Consider the following 16,831-nt stretch of genomic DNA (forward strand, 5'->3'; position numbering starts at 1 on the left):
GGAGGAGGAGGGGGGGAGGAGGAGGGGGGGAGGAGGAGGGGAGGAGGAAGAGGGGGGAGGAGGAGGAGGGGTAGGAGGAGGGGAGGAGGAGGGGGAGGAGGAGGAGGGGGGAGGAGGAGGAGGGGTAGGAGGAGGGGAGGAGGGGGAGGAGGAGGAGGAGGGGGGAGGAGGAGGAGGGGTAGGAGGAGGGGAGGAGGAGAGGGAAAGGGAGAGGGAGAGGGAGAAGGAGAAGAATGAGGAGGAGAAGGAGAAGGAGGAGAAGGAGAAGAAGGAGAAGAAGAAGAAGAAGAAGAAGAAGAAGAAGAAGAAGAAGAAGAAGAAGAAGAAGAAGAAGAAGAAGAAGAAGAAGAAGAGTTGTTGTAAAAATATAAAAGTAGTAGTCTTTTACCCTGCTAGGTCCACGCCGCGGTGCCCCAAGATATCTGCTAGATATCTTGGCGGAAACACAGCCCAGCCACACACTTTCCTACACTCAACTCAAACCCTCACATAAAAGAACACACAACACAATAATCTTAGATCCAATTGGTAAGATATAATTGCCCACTTAAACATACAAAGCCCGGTACTATTCATCCCTTGAGAACATTAATAACAACCTGTAAATACACAGAGCAGAATCTTAACATCACCTGCCATGGCTTCTCCCCTCTCTCTCTCCTGTCTCCTCCTCTCTCCCTTAGTCCCCTCCTCTTCCTTCAACCTTCTCTCCCGCCCATCCTTCCTTCTCCTCCAATGACAGGCCTCCTTCTATCCTGTACCTGCCCCTCACCAGTACTTTACAAATTCAATAGAAAGGTGGTTCTGAGTCCTTGACTAGGCAGCTGTCCTTGGGGCAGTGGAATTAGCATCAAAATACAGTAACTTCAGGGCAAACCACAACAAAGAGGAGGAGGAGGAGGAGGAGGAGGAGGAGGAGGAGGAGGAGGAGGAGGAGGAGGAGGAGGAGGAGGAGGAGGAGGAGGAGGAGGAGGAGGAAGAAGAAGAAGAAGAAGAAGAAGAAGAAGAAGAAGAAGAAGAAGAAGAAGAAGAAGAAGAAGAAGAAGAAGAAGAAGAAGAAGTCCTTCTATCTGCTCCACCGACCAGAAAGTGCCAGCACCCACTCTAGGGAGGGTCATCTCCCCTCTCCCCTTTAATCCTTCTTGGGAATGTTGGGGTTGCCTTCCCAGACCTGTCCAGGGACACATCTCTTAAATGAGATCCTGCCCAGTTGACAACCAAAATTAATCGTTATAGAAGGAATTTTTAAACAAAGCACTGAGCTCTTGTTTTATCTTATCACTTATTTACATATTTTACAATAGTCTTTTAGACTATTTCTGAGGTGCAGCCATTCCTGAGACAATGTCTAGCAGCCCACAGGGGTTTCTAGCTTTAGAAGTGAAGAGTCCATTAATGTCTCTGTACTGACAAACGCATTTTAAAGAAAAGATACATTTTAATTTAGCATCTGCTTCTTGTTGGCCCGTGTGTCTGTTGCCGCTGCTGCTGTCACTACCACCAGCCTCTGCTGATACCAGAGTGCTGCTTCCTAGGCTTTTCAGCATGAACTGAAGACCGATGTCTCTCTGGGAATCTTCCTGGTCGTCAGCATCGGAAGCGGGATTCTGAGGTGCCCGATTCCATAGCCAGAGCAGCTCTGGAGTTCTCGGCATCTCCAGTGTGGAAAGACCGTTGTTGGGCGACTCAGCTCCTATTGCACAAGCCACGCTGATATTCCCTGTTCACAATATACGCACATTCCACTGGTCCCATTTCTGTGAGAACCCTGTCTAATATGTACTGCAAAGGGCGAACCAAAAGACTACTACAGCCTACAGCCCCTGACTTAATTTCCACAGGAGCATATCCGTGTTTATTATACATGTGCCCACTTAACATTGCTTACTTCAATCTGATGCCAACAATCCTTTCATTTGAATGAACCTGACACGCTGTCCTGTTTGCGCTATCGCAGCACGGTCATCGCTGTGTTTACTTGACACAAAGGGAGAAACAGAAATTGCGTTCTTATCTTTCAGAATAATTCTACCATGTCAGCATGGCTGGTGTTGGAGAAGAAATGAGAATGGAACGGAATTTTTTTTTCCAAAGGAAGATGAAAACCATTCAATGGGGCTAAAGATTAATAACCGATACTTCTAAAGACCTGGGCTATACAGCTATATATAAATATACACACAACAAAATTCATGTAGGTTTATATGGGTTCATTGTGTTTATACGACATGATTACGGGAATGTGAATTTCCTTTATTACTTAAAGTATTTATTAATAAAGTACAGAAGAGAAAATTATGAACTGATGAACCAGGGCAACAGAAAGGAAATGTTGACAAAAATATTCAAAAGCTTACAAAGTTAATAAAATTTATTTTTCTTAGAACCCTGGATCCCTTAAAAAATAACCATATGGTACTTTTTCTTCTCCTGAAAAATTCCATTTAGAATCGAATGCATAACACCTAGGACACCCACTGAGATCATCTCTTCTTTTGAAAACTGCCTCCTGTACTTTATATAGTCAGGTCCTAATGGCTACATCTGGTTTATAATCTTCAACAACACACTTCTGATCACTTACAGGGAAATCTTTCTCCACAACGATGCTCGGCACCTCTCCCTCTAATCTTTGCTTCTGCAGCACTTAGGTCCAGAGCCTTGGTGTCTGCACCTCAGATGCTCACTGAGTGACACTGACTCCCCACCTTGAGCTGACAGAGCCCAAACAAGGCTGTGTAACTGCACAGGGCACTGCAGTGAACACACTCCAGGGAGCTAGACACAGAGGGCAACGGGAACGGAGAGAGCAGGAAACTAGTGTGGTTTCCCAAGAATACAAGGATGCCCCGAGAAGGAGGCTGCAGATTTCTAGATATTCAAGGGGTTAAATCAGCAGGATATGGCCGGATGAGACAGGAAAGGCCAATGAGGTTGCTCATTGTCCTTTTGGCATCTGACATGATCCAAACCCTGTCACATATTCTGACACTTAAAGAAAAAAAAAATCACTGGACAATTGATTGGGATTGTGTTCGTTATTTGACACTGGTGTGCTTAAATGTTTTAAATACTATAGTAGCATACACTTGACTCATCCTGGTGGAGAATTCTGTCAACCTGAATGGACAAAAAGATGCTCAGGGAGGCTTTTCTGGGGGGCAGCTTTGGATTAGATGAACATCAATACCCTGAGAAAAGCAAACTAACCTTGGTAACGTTAGTGGCCCCATACAATTAGAGGAGGGTTGGAAGGCCTGAGTAAAATACAAGGTTGGCTCTTCTCCCACTTAACAGAGAACCTTCCCTGCCCTCCAAACAACAGGCTGCTTTCCTTGCCTTGTACTTAAACAGAAACATCAGCTCCTCCATGGTCATGTGCCTGACCCTTCCGTTTAGAAACACATCATCTCTTCTGATTCCCTGAACTTCAGAAGAGACTAGAACTTGGCCCCTCCCTCTCCTGGGTCTCCAACATTCTGGCTTGTTCTGTAGGGTTTGAGCCTTGCCAGAATCTATAATCACAAGCCAATTTTTGTACAAAATATATAAAAATACCACATTGCTTCTCTTTCTCTAGAGGGCTCCGATTGGTGCAGGCAATTTGCAAAGAGAAAAGAGCTGAGAGCTGGCTTTTTCCATTTCTTTGGTTTGCTAACAGTAGCTGGACACAGGATGCACAAAACTGATGTTTCTGAGGGACCAGTCAATTTAGAAAAACGCAATCATCAAATGCTTGCCTGTATAAAATGGGGTAGTAAGTTTAAAGGTCAAACAACCTGTGTTCAAAGAATGTCATTAGAATGTTTGTTCTAATTTATAAATTTCAGTGGAGGTTAGAACTCCAAATTGAAAATCATGAATTTCTCAATTTAAACTTAGCTTGTATTATTAATTTCTCAGCTTCTTATAAAACCCCAGAGAGTTACTTAGGTAATAGTATTTCTAAATGTGCATGACCAGAAGAAGAATTCAACTATTATGAGTGTTGGAAGAGATAACTGTCTTTAAATTTCTGTGCATTACTCCCAATATCGTTCACAATGATCAGAGTCCACAAACCGAATACAATGTACTCTCTGAGATACTGTAGCCAAGCTAAAAAATCTTGAATTATGCTCAGTCTTAGAAAGGGGGGGGAGGGAGGGAGGGAGGGAGAGAGAGAGAGAGAGAGAGAGAGAGAGAGAGAGAGAAATGAGAAATGGGTTTGGAGATATGGTTCAGTAGGTAAAGTGCTTGCAACCTACGCCTGAAAACCTGAGCTCAGATCTCTAGCGTCCTGCCGAGAAGCCAGACATAGCAGAGCTACCTGTGACCCCAGTCCTGGGAAGTGTGCAGAGACAGATGAATCCTGCTAGATTGACAGCCAGTCAGTCTATCCAAAATGGCAAACTTGAAGTTCGTTTAGAAACCCTGTTTCAAAATGATAATAATTATGTAGAGAGCAGCACACAAAAGATACTCAAAGTTGAACACACACACACACACACACACACACACACTATTATCCAAAACCTCACCACATAAGAGACACATCCAATGTGAAACACCACACAAGACACATGTATCAGACATGCGTACTTGATATTGCAGCTGTTACTAGCATAAAACGTGCATTAGTGACTAAATGTCAATATTTATCAGGTACATTTATCAAAAATTTCATTTGCAGGAATATGAAGGTTTCTCTTTTTGTTTTAAAGCATGGGGGCGGGGCACAAGGAGAATAAATCTAACATTACTGCACAGCCCACTAGTTGGAAACGAAGACAATTTTCAACAGCTGAACAAGGGTCAGAAGCATTATGCACCAAATGAGGGGCTAGCAATGGGAAGGTCCCGTTGGGTACCTAAATGTCGTAGACAATGGGACTGCAGAATATCAGAGATAGGATGACCCACTTGTAATCGGAAAGCACTTCTCCTCCTCCTTCTCCTCCTCCTCCTCCTCTTCCTCCTCCTCCTCCTCCTCCTCCTCCTCCTCCTCCTTCTTCAAAGGGTGTTGGTTCAATAAGTCTGTGGATGTCACCAGTTGCTGGACCTGAAGATGCCAGGAGGCCACAAAGACTAGGAATATATAACTGAGCAGACCTAGACTCACCAAGGCGAGATTGTAGCTCTTCAATAGGTTCAACGAAAAGAAAGACAACTCTTTCCCTGCTCACAAACTTTCATTATCCTGTCTGGTCCTGTGCTCAGAACTTCTAAGAGGGCCTGTGCAAGTTTTCTTCATTCCCATAACAGGCTGAGCAGGTGCTGAAGAGGGTCATGTCTGGATTTGTAATTTTTGGATTTTCCTCTACTCTGCACGGTAACTATCAATCTTACAGTCAATCTTCTTCACAAGGTCGGCTCCATTCAAACCAATCCCACAGTGACTTTTGTCATTAGCAATGGCAAATGAGACGAGCTCTATATATCGGAGAGGCAAGTTCAGTTTTTACTCTCATATTTACTTTTCTCATTTTAAACAGGCATCATTACTACAGATATAATTATTATAATTAATTCATATGAACCAAACCCCGGAACCAATTCTGAACACAAAAAGAAAGTCTGCTTGGGCAATTCAAGGCAAAACAGGAGATAAAGAAAATGGAGGTGGGAAATGGAACTCAACCCAATGTAGGAGAGTCGCTGCTCTCACTCAGGTACGTACAAATAATTTTGTACTGACATACATATTTTACATGTGGCGTATAGGGGAGATAAGGTTCACATTTTTGAGGAATTGAGATTTTACATAAACTATTAGCAGTTTCATGTTATGTATTAAAAGTTAATGCTTGATAAACATTAATTCTAACTATATGTGATTTAAATTACACTCAATTATATATTATGTTATACGCATGTTATATAAAGATAAAATTGGGATTAATTCTTTAAAAATGTAATAGCCTTATTTGATTTGTTTTTACCTTCTTGACTCATGGCCCATTTGGTCCACCCATGGTGAATTTTATGACTTCCCATTCTCAGACTTCAAAAGCTAATGTTTAATATAAAGGCAGATAGCAGGATACGTAAGAGAAAAGCTGAAAGATGATTGGGTCTGGGGAAACTTGTATTCTCCTAGTTGTTTTTTCCACTGTGATTACGAGATTAAACAAATTCAAGGTAGAAATAAGGAACTAGGTTTGAGAGTCAAAGCATAAAATTCCGACCTTACCATCCATTCACTAGGCAAATGTGCAATCCTAAAATCTCAGTGTTAGAGAGCAGAGATAATGGAACAGCCTTACATGTAAAAGACCAAGCACAGAATAGCACCATTGAAGTCCATAAAAGGAGGGCATGGTTTCTTTCCACTCCCTTCGTTTTCAGTATTACTAGTCACTCACTAACACAGGTTAATCTCATTCAGTCCCCCCCCCCCAGCAACTATAGAAAGCCAAAGGCAACTCTCATGAAATATATCTATCCACATATCATTGTGTAGAACCACACAATATGACCCTGGGCATGATAAGGGAGCTTGAAGCCGCAGTCATGGCGGTGGAGTGGGTGTGATTCTACTACAGCTGTTCAGTAATCCACAAGGCTCAGTCTAGCTTCTCCAGCTGATCCCAATAGCACTAGGGAGACTGAGACAGGAGGATTATGCATTGAGGTCAGCCTGGGCTAAGTAGCTAATCCAGGATTAGCATGGGCTACCTAGGGGGAGTCTCCAAAAATTTCGAAATTGTTATTATATAGCTCTCAGAGTCTGAAGTGTGAAATGGGTTCCCACTGGGTGCTAACAAGGCTGACTGACTTTCTGGCTGCTTCTTGGGAGAGTTCATCTGCTTGTTTTCTTCACACTCCAGAGGCTGCTAATAGTCTCTGGCCTACCGCCCCTTTCCACCTTCCAAGCTGACCACAGTGGATGAGTGTCTCACCTCTCATTACCATGACACTGCCTTACAATGCATAGACCTTAGTGGTTAAGTTCAAATCAACTGGCTAACCCAGGCTGATCGCGTACACTTAAAGTGGGCTCATTAGAGCTTGACTCCATCCGCTGTCATCCTCCTTTGCTATGGAATTTAACATGGCCACAGCTTTCAAGGAATAGAATGTGGGCATCTTTAGACAGATTGTTTTTCCACTACACAGATGTTAATAGAGAATATCCTGGCGTTTCTGGTAAGCCAGATGTAATCAATTTGTGTCTGACAAAATGATAGACCAGAGAGATCAGAGACTGGCAATGTCAGACACTGGAAAGAGTCACAGCTTTGTTTGTTTGTTTGTTTCAGTTATTTCTTTTTTTTATTGGATACTTTCTTTACTTACATTTCAAGTGTTATCCCCTTTCCCGATCTCCCCTCCGGAATCTCCCTACCCCTTACCCCTCCCCCTGCCTCTATGAGAGTGTTTCAGCACCCAACCACCCACTGCCTCCCATCTCCCCACCCTGGCATTCCCCTACACGGGTACATTGAACCTTCACAGGGCCAAGGGCATCTCCTCTCATTGATGTCCGAGAAGGCCTTCCTCTGCTACACATGCAGTTGCAGCCATGGGTCCCTCCCATGTGTACTCTTTGGTTGATGGTTTAGTCTCAAGGAGCTCTGAGGGATCTGGTTGGTTGATGTTGTTGTTCTTCCTATGGGGTTGAAAACCCTTCAGCTCCTTCAATCTTTTTTCTAACTCCTCCATTGGAGGCCCCATCTTCAGTTCAGTAGTTGGTTGAGAGCATCTGACTCTGTATTTATTCATCATGCTCTGGCAGAGCCTCTCAGGAGACAGCTATACCAGGCTCCTGTCAGCAGGCACTTCTTGGCATGAGCAATAGTGACTGAGGTAGGGCCGTCTCTGGATGATCTTTCCCTCAGTCTCTGCTCCACATTTTGTCTCTGTATTTCATCCTGTGAATATTTTGTTCTCCCTTCTAAGAAGGACTAAAGCATATGCTCTTTGGTCTCCCAACTTCTTGAGCTTCATAATTCAAGTGAACCTAGGACTGGAAGCATCATGAAAGAAGCCTGCAAACCTGGAGAGGACCCTCATCAACAGCCTACGAGAAACAGAGATTTCAGTCCCAGAGTCTCAGGACCAGCAACTAAAGTGAGACCCCAAAAGAAACCCAGGCCAAACGACACTGATTTTCACCCAGCAAGATGTGAGTTTGACTAACGAGTGAGATCATTGTAAGATATTAACTGTGCATTTTTGTAAGTGGCTAAATTTGTGGTTATTTATGGCACCAATAGAAAGACAGCAGAGGCAACCACCAGTGTTGCCTAATGGGTTCTACAGAGCTGTCTTAGGAATTCTGAGTAGGCTGCTCATGGTTTAATCCCTCAACAAGTTCACATGAGGCAACATATTAATATATAACATGATTGCTTAGCCCTATGATGTCTTCCTCTAGTTGTGAGTTTCCTTGGATGCATGCTGATGCCTCTAATTTCCAGTCTCCCTTCAGAGCATATATTCTTCTACTTAATAAATATATATTAATCACTCAGTACAGAACACATTTTGCTGCATATTAGAGAACTAAATAAGGATAGCGCACAATTCTCTGAATTCCTGTGGCTCGCTATATAAGGAGAGAGACTGAAATATGTTTTTATTAATTGCACTGATTAGTTGCCTTAGTTGCTGTAGCAAGTACCATGAACTCAGTGGCTTATACATAACTTTATTTCTTGGTCTAGCAAAATGGTCTAAGCACACAGAAGCCCATCCCTAAGCTTGATGACCTATGTTTTGTCCTGGGGCCCTTGTGGCCAATGAGAGAACCAACTCTTAAAGTTGTCCTCTGAATTCCATGTGTATGCTTTGGCATTCACTACACCTTGGAGTAACACACACACACACACACACACACACACACACACACACACACAAAACTAGTTAATCAATTCCTCAGGGTGTTGGAGATAGAAGTAGAATATCAAAGTACCCACAAAAATCAAGTTCTGATGGTTTTTCTACCTTGAATATAGATTGTCAGCACTTCATTGTTTTTATGTGGCTGACAGGATGAAATCGCTCTTTAGGGCCCCATTATAAAAGCATGAATACTCTTCATGAGGACTTCAGGACCTACCAATTTCCCCAGTGTCCATCTCCTAATCCCACCATACTTGATTGTATGTGTTGATCTGAGACAGGGGATACCTGGGGCTTGTTGATCGGACAGCACATTCTACTTGGCGAATGCCCAACCAGTGATGAGGCCCAGTCTCAAAAACACAGTGATACCCTGAGATACCATATCCAAAGTTGACTTCTGACTTCCATGTGCATGTGCACACCTGTACACATTTGTGCACCACTCACTCACTCACACATACAAGCAGATGCTTCGAAAATATAAATAAACAAAGGTTATTTGTAAAATTAAATCAAACTTAGTGAGATGGGAAACTCAAAGGAAATGGGAAGCATTTCTTGTTCTCATTCTGAAACATAGTCACAAGTCAGGACATACTTTTGCCAGGACTTAGAGTCTCTGAATGTTTCAGTGGCTGTATCAAGAAAAATATGACTATAACGGTAGGGAACCCAGGAGACTCTGGCCACAGCCACTGTCCTCACATAACTACATAGGTAACTCTCTGTGGTACAGCAAGAGGGAAGAGATCACATGTATTCGCACCAATTTTACCTTAATCTAGAAATGAACACCAAACACAGAAGGAAAAAACAAAGCATACAAATGTTTCTAAGAAATTGGTGCATTCTACAGAAACCTAACCCTCATTTTACAAAAGCGACGAAGGTCATGAAATGTAGAGGAATTTTAATCCAGCAACATGGCTACTCTGGCAAGGGATCATATTCAAATACCATCCAGGTCTATATGATCCCATCGGAATGCACACATGCCCTAAACAGTATGATCTGGGTGGAGCACAGACATATCCTTACTATACTCCTTTAATCCCTAACAATAAAGGTAAAACTAGTCTGTAGAAGGAAACCATGTAGAAGCCATGTTTAAAAGTAATATCTAGTTAAGGAGCAGACAAAGGGACCCCTCAGAGAAAGATTTGACAGAATGAGTCAGAGTTAGGATTTGCCAACTCCCATGAGAACAGCACCAGGAAAAAGAGGTGACTTAAGACAGCAGCACAGAGAAGAGGTGGGCAGTTGAGTGAGTTCAGTTCAGTTGAATTCAGGGAATGCAGTTGAGTTCAGTTGAATTTGTTCATGAGTTCTGTGATGTTTGTGCGAGTTAGCAAAGGCGGTTGAAGCCAGAGAATAAGAAGGAGCCAGATTACAAGAGATGGCCAGAATTAGTTTGAGGCCAAACAGAGAAATTCAGTGAGAAGCCTAGAGAAGCCAGACTGAATCAGTCGGGTTACAGAAGAGTTTGATCCAGAACAGCTGAGTTGAGCTGGCCCTACCAGCATTCAGAAAGGGCTTATTCAGCAATTCGCCTCTTATACAACAGTTCTATCTGGCAAATAAAAGATACTTTTACAGTGGTGACTAAGAAGGACTGAGGACCCACCATTGAAAGGAGGAGGCACAGAAGAAATAAGAACAAACGACGAAGATTACAGGATGAGATCTTGGAACACAAAATAAATAAGATATGGGAAAACTTGTGTTTGAATATTGATGAACTTAAAATAACTTGTATAAACTACAATTCATTTAACTTCCACCCTAGATTGATTTTTCTGTTGGTGTGTTAAAATGGTGATCAAAACCAACTAGGGGAGAAGGAGGTCTATTTTAATTTACAGGTTATAATCCATCATCAAGTAAAGTCAGGCTGGGAACTGAAGCAGGATTTCCTGGGGCAGGGACTGGAGCCGAGACTGGGGAGGAGCACTGTTTACTGACTCACTCTCCCGTCTTGTATAGATTGATGTCGTATACAGCCCAGGACCACTTGCCCAGCACAGGCACCATCTGCCATGGGCTAGGCCCTGCTCATTCAACCATTGATAAAGAAAATGCCAGGCAGACCTACCTACAGACCAGTCAAATGGAGGTAATTCTTCAGTTGAGATTCCTCTCCCCAGTGTTAAACTGAGAAAATCTCACCAGCACAATGGTGTCATAGCCAAACGTTTACTGCGTGTGGCAGGCAAGCCTCATGTGTCAAAAACATGTTTTCTCATAGAGCCTATATGCAAACAACTATCATGAATTATAATGAATAACCTGAAGTAAACTCACTCCTATCCACTACACCTTGGAGGAGCAGGAATACACGTTCCAAGAACAATTCTGTGTTCTTTGAAAGAACTGAGGTCACAAGACTTTTATTTTCTTGGATTATTCTCACAACCACTCAGAAGTCTCCTCACAGGGCCTCATTTTCCTGCTGTGTTCTGACAGACATGTCAAGTTTCTGTGCTTGCCTCTTGTCTAGTAGTAATGTGAGATGTTAGGGGGCGTGGGAGGAAGTGAGCTGTTGACAATCTATGCACATGACCTTATTTATACAGCTAGGATCATTTGAAAACAAATCTCAATTTCTGTAATTGCACCAAGGTTGTGAGGGGAGTGGAAAGGCTAAGGCAAGGGGATTTCTTTGAGTTCAAGACCAGTATGGGTTGTGTAGTGAGGCTCAAAGCAGCCTGAGCCACAACATAAAACCCTCCCTCAAAGAAAGGAAAAAGAAGAAGGAGAAGTGGAGGAGAAGGAGGAAGAAAAAGAAGATGAAGAGGAGAAAAGGAGAAAGAAAAGGAGAGGAGGAGGAGAAGAAGAAGAAGAAGAAGAAGAAGAAGAAGAAGAAGAAGAAGAAGAAGAAGAAAGAAAAAGAAGGAGAAGGAGAAGGAAGAGAATGAGGAGAAGGAGGAGGAGGAAAGAAGAAGGAGAAGGAGAAGGAGAAGAAAAGAAAGGAGTCAGGGAGTCAGGGAGAAGGAAAGGAGGGAGGGGAAGGAAGGAAGGGAAATATCTTTAAATCCATCATGTCTAGAGCTAGAGGCTCCCAGGTAGGTCCCTATTGAGTCATTCTCGCTTGTATTGTCACAGACATGTCTGAGTGTCTGGAAATTTTCTCTCCAAAGTGGCCAATTAGAGACAAGAGGGAAGCCCAGGCATGGGGCTGGCACACAGTTCTGATTGAGTGGAGTGGGGGAAGCTGGGCACTGAATTGATACAGGCCTGCTAATTTCACTCAGACCACCTGCCTGCTTCAGATACAAGCCAGTGACCTAAACATGATGGGCTATTACCAGCCCTCTGCTGGCATTCTGAAATGACTGCAGAGGGAACACATTTGGTAACGCAGAAAGCTGCAAGTGGCAGGAGAACGGCAGAGAAGAGATGATTTTCCAGGAGCATTCCGGAACTCTTTACAACACACACACGCACGCTCACACACAAGCACACACGCAAGCGCACTCACACACATGTGGCTATGCACATATATCACACCTCCTCCATAGGCACAAAGTCACCGGGAGCTCTGCTATATGAATTAACAGGACTAATGACCAAAATAAAATTTTTTCTTAATAAGTTGTGACAATGTACAGTGTTATCAAAGGGGGGGGGCTCCTCTAAGCAGACCTTCTCAGCACATTTCCTGAGGCACTGGAGTGAAAACTTCTGAATACAGCAATTACTTTCTAGGTTGACACGCATGCAACTGTTTTGTTTTTCCTCTGAGACAGTTCGTATTATAAGTAGTGAAAGGAGGGACTCAGGCGCTCCACAGAGTCTCTATTTTCTTCCTTCCTTCCTTCATTTCTCATGCATTCACAACATTATAAAGGGAAATCTCTCTCTTTTATTTTAAATTATTGTCATTGTCCCCTGTGTATGCACCAGCAATTTGCAGTGTGTCAGATGATAATATACCAGTAAGTTTGATATTTTAATGGCTATAATAGCTGTAGTAAAGGAACGAAATCAGATAGTCACATGCAGAACATCCAGACGCTAACAAGAAACTGAATTGTGGCAGGCTACAGTTCTACATAAGTGAGTTCTACATCCGTTTGGCATTGAAAGTGGCTGTAGAGACAGCTCTGAGATAAACAGAGGACGCTGCCGAGATGTCGGACAAATAGGCTGTGTGCTGCACTTCTCGGAGGCACACACCCTCCATATGCATAAGTCTTTTTTTCAGTCTTTCAGGCTCATCCTTTAGGTTCACCTTTGCAACCTCACACTGTTACCTCTGGCTGTACCAAATCCTAGATGCTAAGGCCACATTTTAATTTTTTCCTTTACTGGAAAATCACTTTTGTTCCCTTACATAATATATCCTGATTATGGTTTTTGCTCTATCTACTACTCCCAGCTCCTTCCCACCTCCCCTCCCATCCAGATGCACTGCCTTCCTGTTTCTCACTGGAAAATAAACAGCCTTCTATAGGATAATGACAGCCAGGAAGAGTGCCTGAGAGACAGGCGCACGAAACAGAGCCCCAATCGTGCGTACTCCAGAATCCCACACAAACACTAACCTGGAAGTCACAACACATATGCAAAGGACCTGTAGGATTAAGAAGTGAGAATGAAAAAAAAATAAACAAAATAAAATGACACTAAAGAACGAGAAAACAACAACAAAAACAAGAGCCTCAACATGGTATCGTGAGTCATGAGCCTCCAGAGAGGCCTTCGAGTCCGTTTTCTGTTAGCCGTCCACCGCTGGTTTGCAGTCCACCCTCGTTAGTCTGCTTTCCCAGGGCCTCTCCCCTGGAGGTAGTTTAATTTCTATTTGCAAGTTGTTGTCAGTTGAAGATAGCTTTTGGGTTAGGGTTGGGGGCATGAGTCCACTTCTCCTTTCAGCTCCAGGACCCCATCTGGCGTAGGCAAGGCCACAGTTTTAATATGCTTATAATTTCACGTGGTTGATGAATGGTTCCTGCACGGGTAAACAGCAGGGAGGGGCAGGATGGAAAACGCCCTTGTTCATTTTCCCACTTGGAGGTGGTTACTTTTTAAGTGACTGGTACTGGACACCGTAGGAGTGCCTCTTTTCATATACCCTAAAGCACTCCACTGGCCCCAGGAGTCACTAAGGCTAGTGGGTTTTAATAGTTATAGATCTTAAATGGAGGGTTAGAAAGTGTTTCTTTTCATTACAATTACAACAAGGAATTAACCCCAAGGGTATCCACTTAATTTCATAATATATAGACTGGAACGCTAATGTGACTCTTCTACAGTGTAATAAAGAAGCAACTGGCCCTTCTCTCCCCAGGGTGGGTTTCTGTAAAATATCACACATGCACAAATACACACGCACACACACGCACACACACACACACAAGCACACACACACGGTAAATGAAGATGATTTAAAGTTAACAGTCTCTACAGTGTGAGCAGCTTGGGTGCCTGGTGTGAACAGCCCTGCACGGGCAGCGAGCCCGGTGTGAGAGACCCTGAAGGGCCAGTGAGCCCTGAGGCTCCTTCTTGCAGTGGGAGCCCACTCCCAGCACTTGTCTCTGCATCACTCCAGTGAGACAGACAGAAGGAAAGATCATTTACAATTAAGCCCAGAGAGTCACCAGGATAACAGAGAGGCGTGGAGCGGGGCTTGTTAATTGTCCCAGATGCTGAGATGAGACCAGTCGTGCATGCTGGCCAAGTCTGGTCATGTGATCTTAACTCTGCACTCTGCCACAGACCTCAGCTTGGTTGTAGGAACTCCCTTCATAGTGACAGGAACCTGGGGTGGCACGAGGGTTAAGGTTGCCATCTCCAGGCTCCAAGTGTCTGGAGCCACTTCCTGGCAGAGATTTGAGAGCCGTGCTTCCTCCCGTTAGCCCTGGCCATTAGAGGCATTTTTATTTCCCAATGCTTTCATGATGTTGGATCAAGGTCTGAGAGACAAATGAGAGGAAGGACACTATTTCAGAAACACAGCATTAGACAGAGGCGGTCTAGGGCCATCAGGAGAGGCCGAGTGGCAATTCAATAAAGCACGCCCTTCCAGAAGAAGGTTGTTTCCGTGTATTAGACTTTTCCAACGTCGCTGTAACATTTGACCTGCTCCAGGCCTCCTGCCAGCCGTACCCAGAGACTCATTTCTGCCTTGCTGCTGAAAGTGTCAGTGAAGTAGAAATCTGCAGACTTCCCAGTCAACTGAGGGGAAACTAATGATCCAAAGAGGAGAAATAGCTGGTCCCCCAACTCATTTGTTCACATCTATCATGCAGATCACTTTTCCAGAGTCAGATAAGGTTGTATATAAAAGCCACAAAAGAGCTCTGGCTCTTTTGTGAAAAGTGCCCTTTTATAAATCAAAGTCCCCAGCCTCCCTCCTGAGATACGAAGCAGTGGGTTGAAGCAGATGTCAAGAGGGCTGTAACAGAGCGTCAGAGATGGGGAGTCTCTAGGGAGGACCAGGGCAGACGCATAGCATGAGAGAAAGCTGAGAAAGTTCAGAGTCTTCCCTGACCGATGCAAGGCTACAGAAACCATTTCTAGAAGAATGGGGTGGGTATTGTTCTCAAGGCCCAAGTAGCACAAAGGGAAGAGAGGAAGGACAGAAGGAATACACTGAAAATCAGTAGGGGAACCATGTTTGTGGCTTAGCAAGTAGCCCTCTCATCAGTCAAGGAGCCATATCTTTGCAATTGTAGAAGCCCTACATGAGGTCACTGGCCATACTGCCATCTTCCTTCCTTATTAATCTTCATAGAATACCATGTCTCTACATAGTCAGATATACATGACTATGTAGCATGCAAAACTTTAAGAGTTATTTTGAAATGAGCACAAATTCCTAATGAGTCTCCTTCCCCAGTGACTGTGATTTTTATAGGCTCATGACCTGTGGGACTTGAAGTATTTAAAACATACACACACCTACTTGTTTTGGTTTCTCTAAGCCTGACACACCCACATTGGTTCTTGCCTTTAGCAATTATAATTTAGAAAGAGTAAGCTCACTGTGTAGAAATTCCTCCTCTCTTTCCTTAAATCTTCTTGTGTTGAAAACTGTCAGTCGGTGTTCCTTATTTATTTGTATATTAACTAGAAAATGAGAACAAAACAATCTTCTAATTATAATTACATGAGACATGCCACCATACAGCCTCGACTTTTTGAATCTTCCCTTGGCATTATCAAATTGACTATCATATTAAATATCAGCTTATCTAATAACAAGCAATTTAATCTTCAGAACCAACCCAGAGAACATCTAAATTTGGTACACCAGACAATTTGTCTCTGTTGGATTATTTTAAGTGGTGTTTAGCTAAACTAATCTAAGATAACAAATTTTCACATTGTTCAAGTAACATACGACTTTAGATTACTGGTATTTTATCACTACAAAGGGGCTCAAATATGTTCATATTAAATCATCCTGGGTAAAATTTCTCAAATATCTACCACTGTTTATTTTGTTTATATACCATTTGCTTTTTCAGCCTTCTTAGACCGTTAATCTTTCTGATATCTGATAAAACATCAAACCATTTGATACGCTCAATTTCACTTTGTTGGGGGTTAGCCTACACTCTGCCAAGATATTAATTTAATAATTCTTGAATGATAGAAAGGTATGCTATTTCATAAATAAATTAGATAAAACCATGCTTCATCCATTACCTTCCTGATAGAAGCTATTTCAAAAATGTGATCCACACAATGCCTACGTGTACCTCGAAAAGTTCTTTGATCTTTCTAGATGTTAACGTTGCAAGATTACCAAAGGAGAATAAGATATTTTCTTTCTTACCACTGTGGATTCTGCACTACTGTGTAAATGAGAAGTCGTCCCCTAATAACTACTTGAAGTGTTGCCAGTGCTGCCCAATGACCCTGGAGACAGTGGCCCAAAACTGAGGGTAGCCATTTCTCTCAGGAAACCATTTCTGCTTTCACAGTTCTCTTCTCAGCAATGGAAGAAGTCTTCTCTAAGGCTGCAGTATTTTTACACCATTGTATGTTTCAGTTTTGG

The sequence above is a fragment of the Rattus norvegicus genome, chromosome 2 (genome assembly GCF_036323735.1).
Source record: "Rattus norvegicus strain BN/NHsdMcwi chromosome 2, GRCr8, whole genome shotgun sequence".
NCBI classification, from domain to species: domain Eukaryota; kingdom Metazoa; phylum Chordata; class Mammalia; order Rodentia; family Muridae; genus Rattus; species Rattus norvegicus.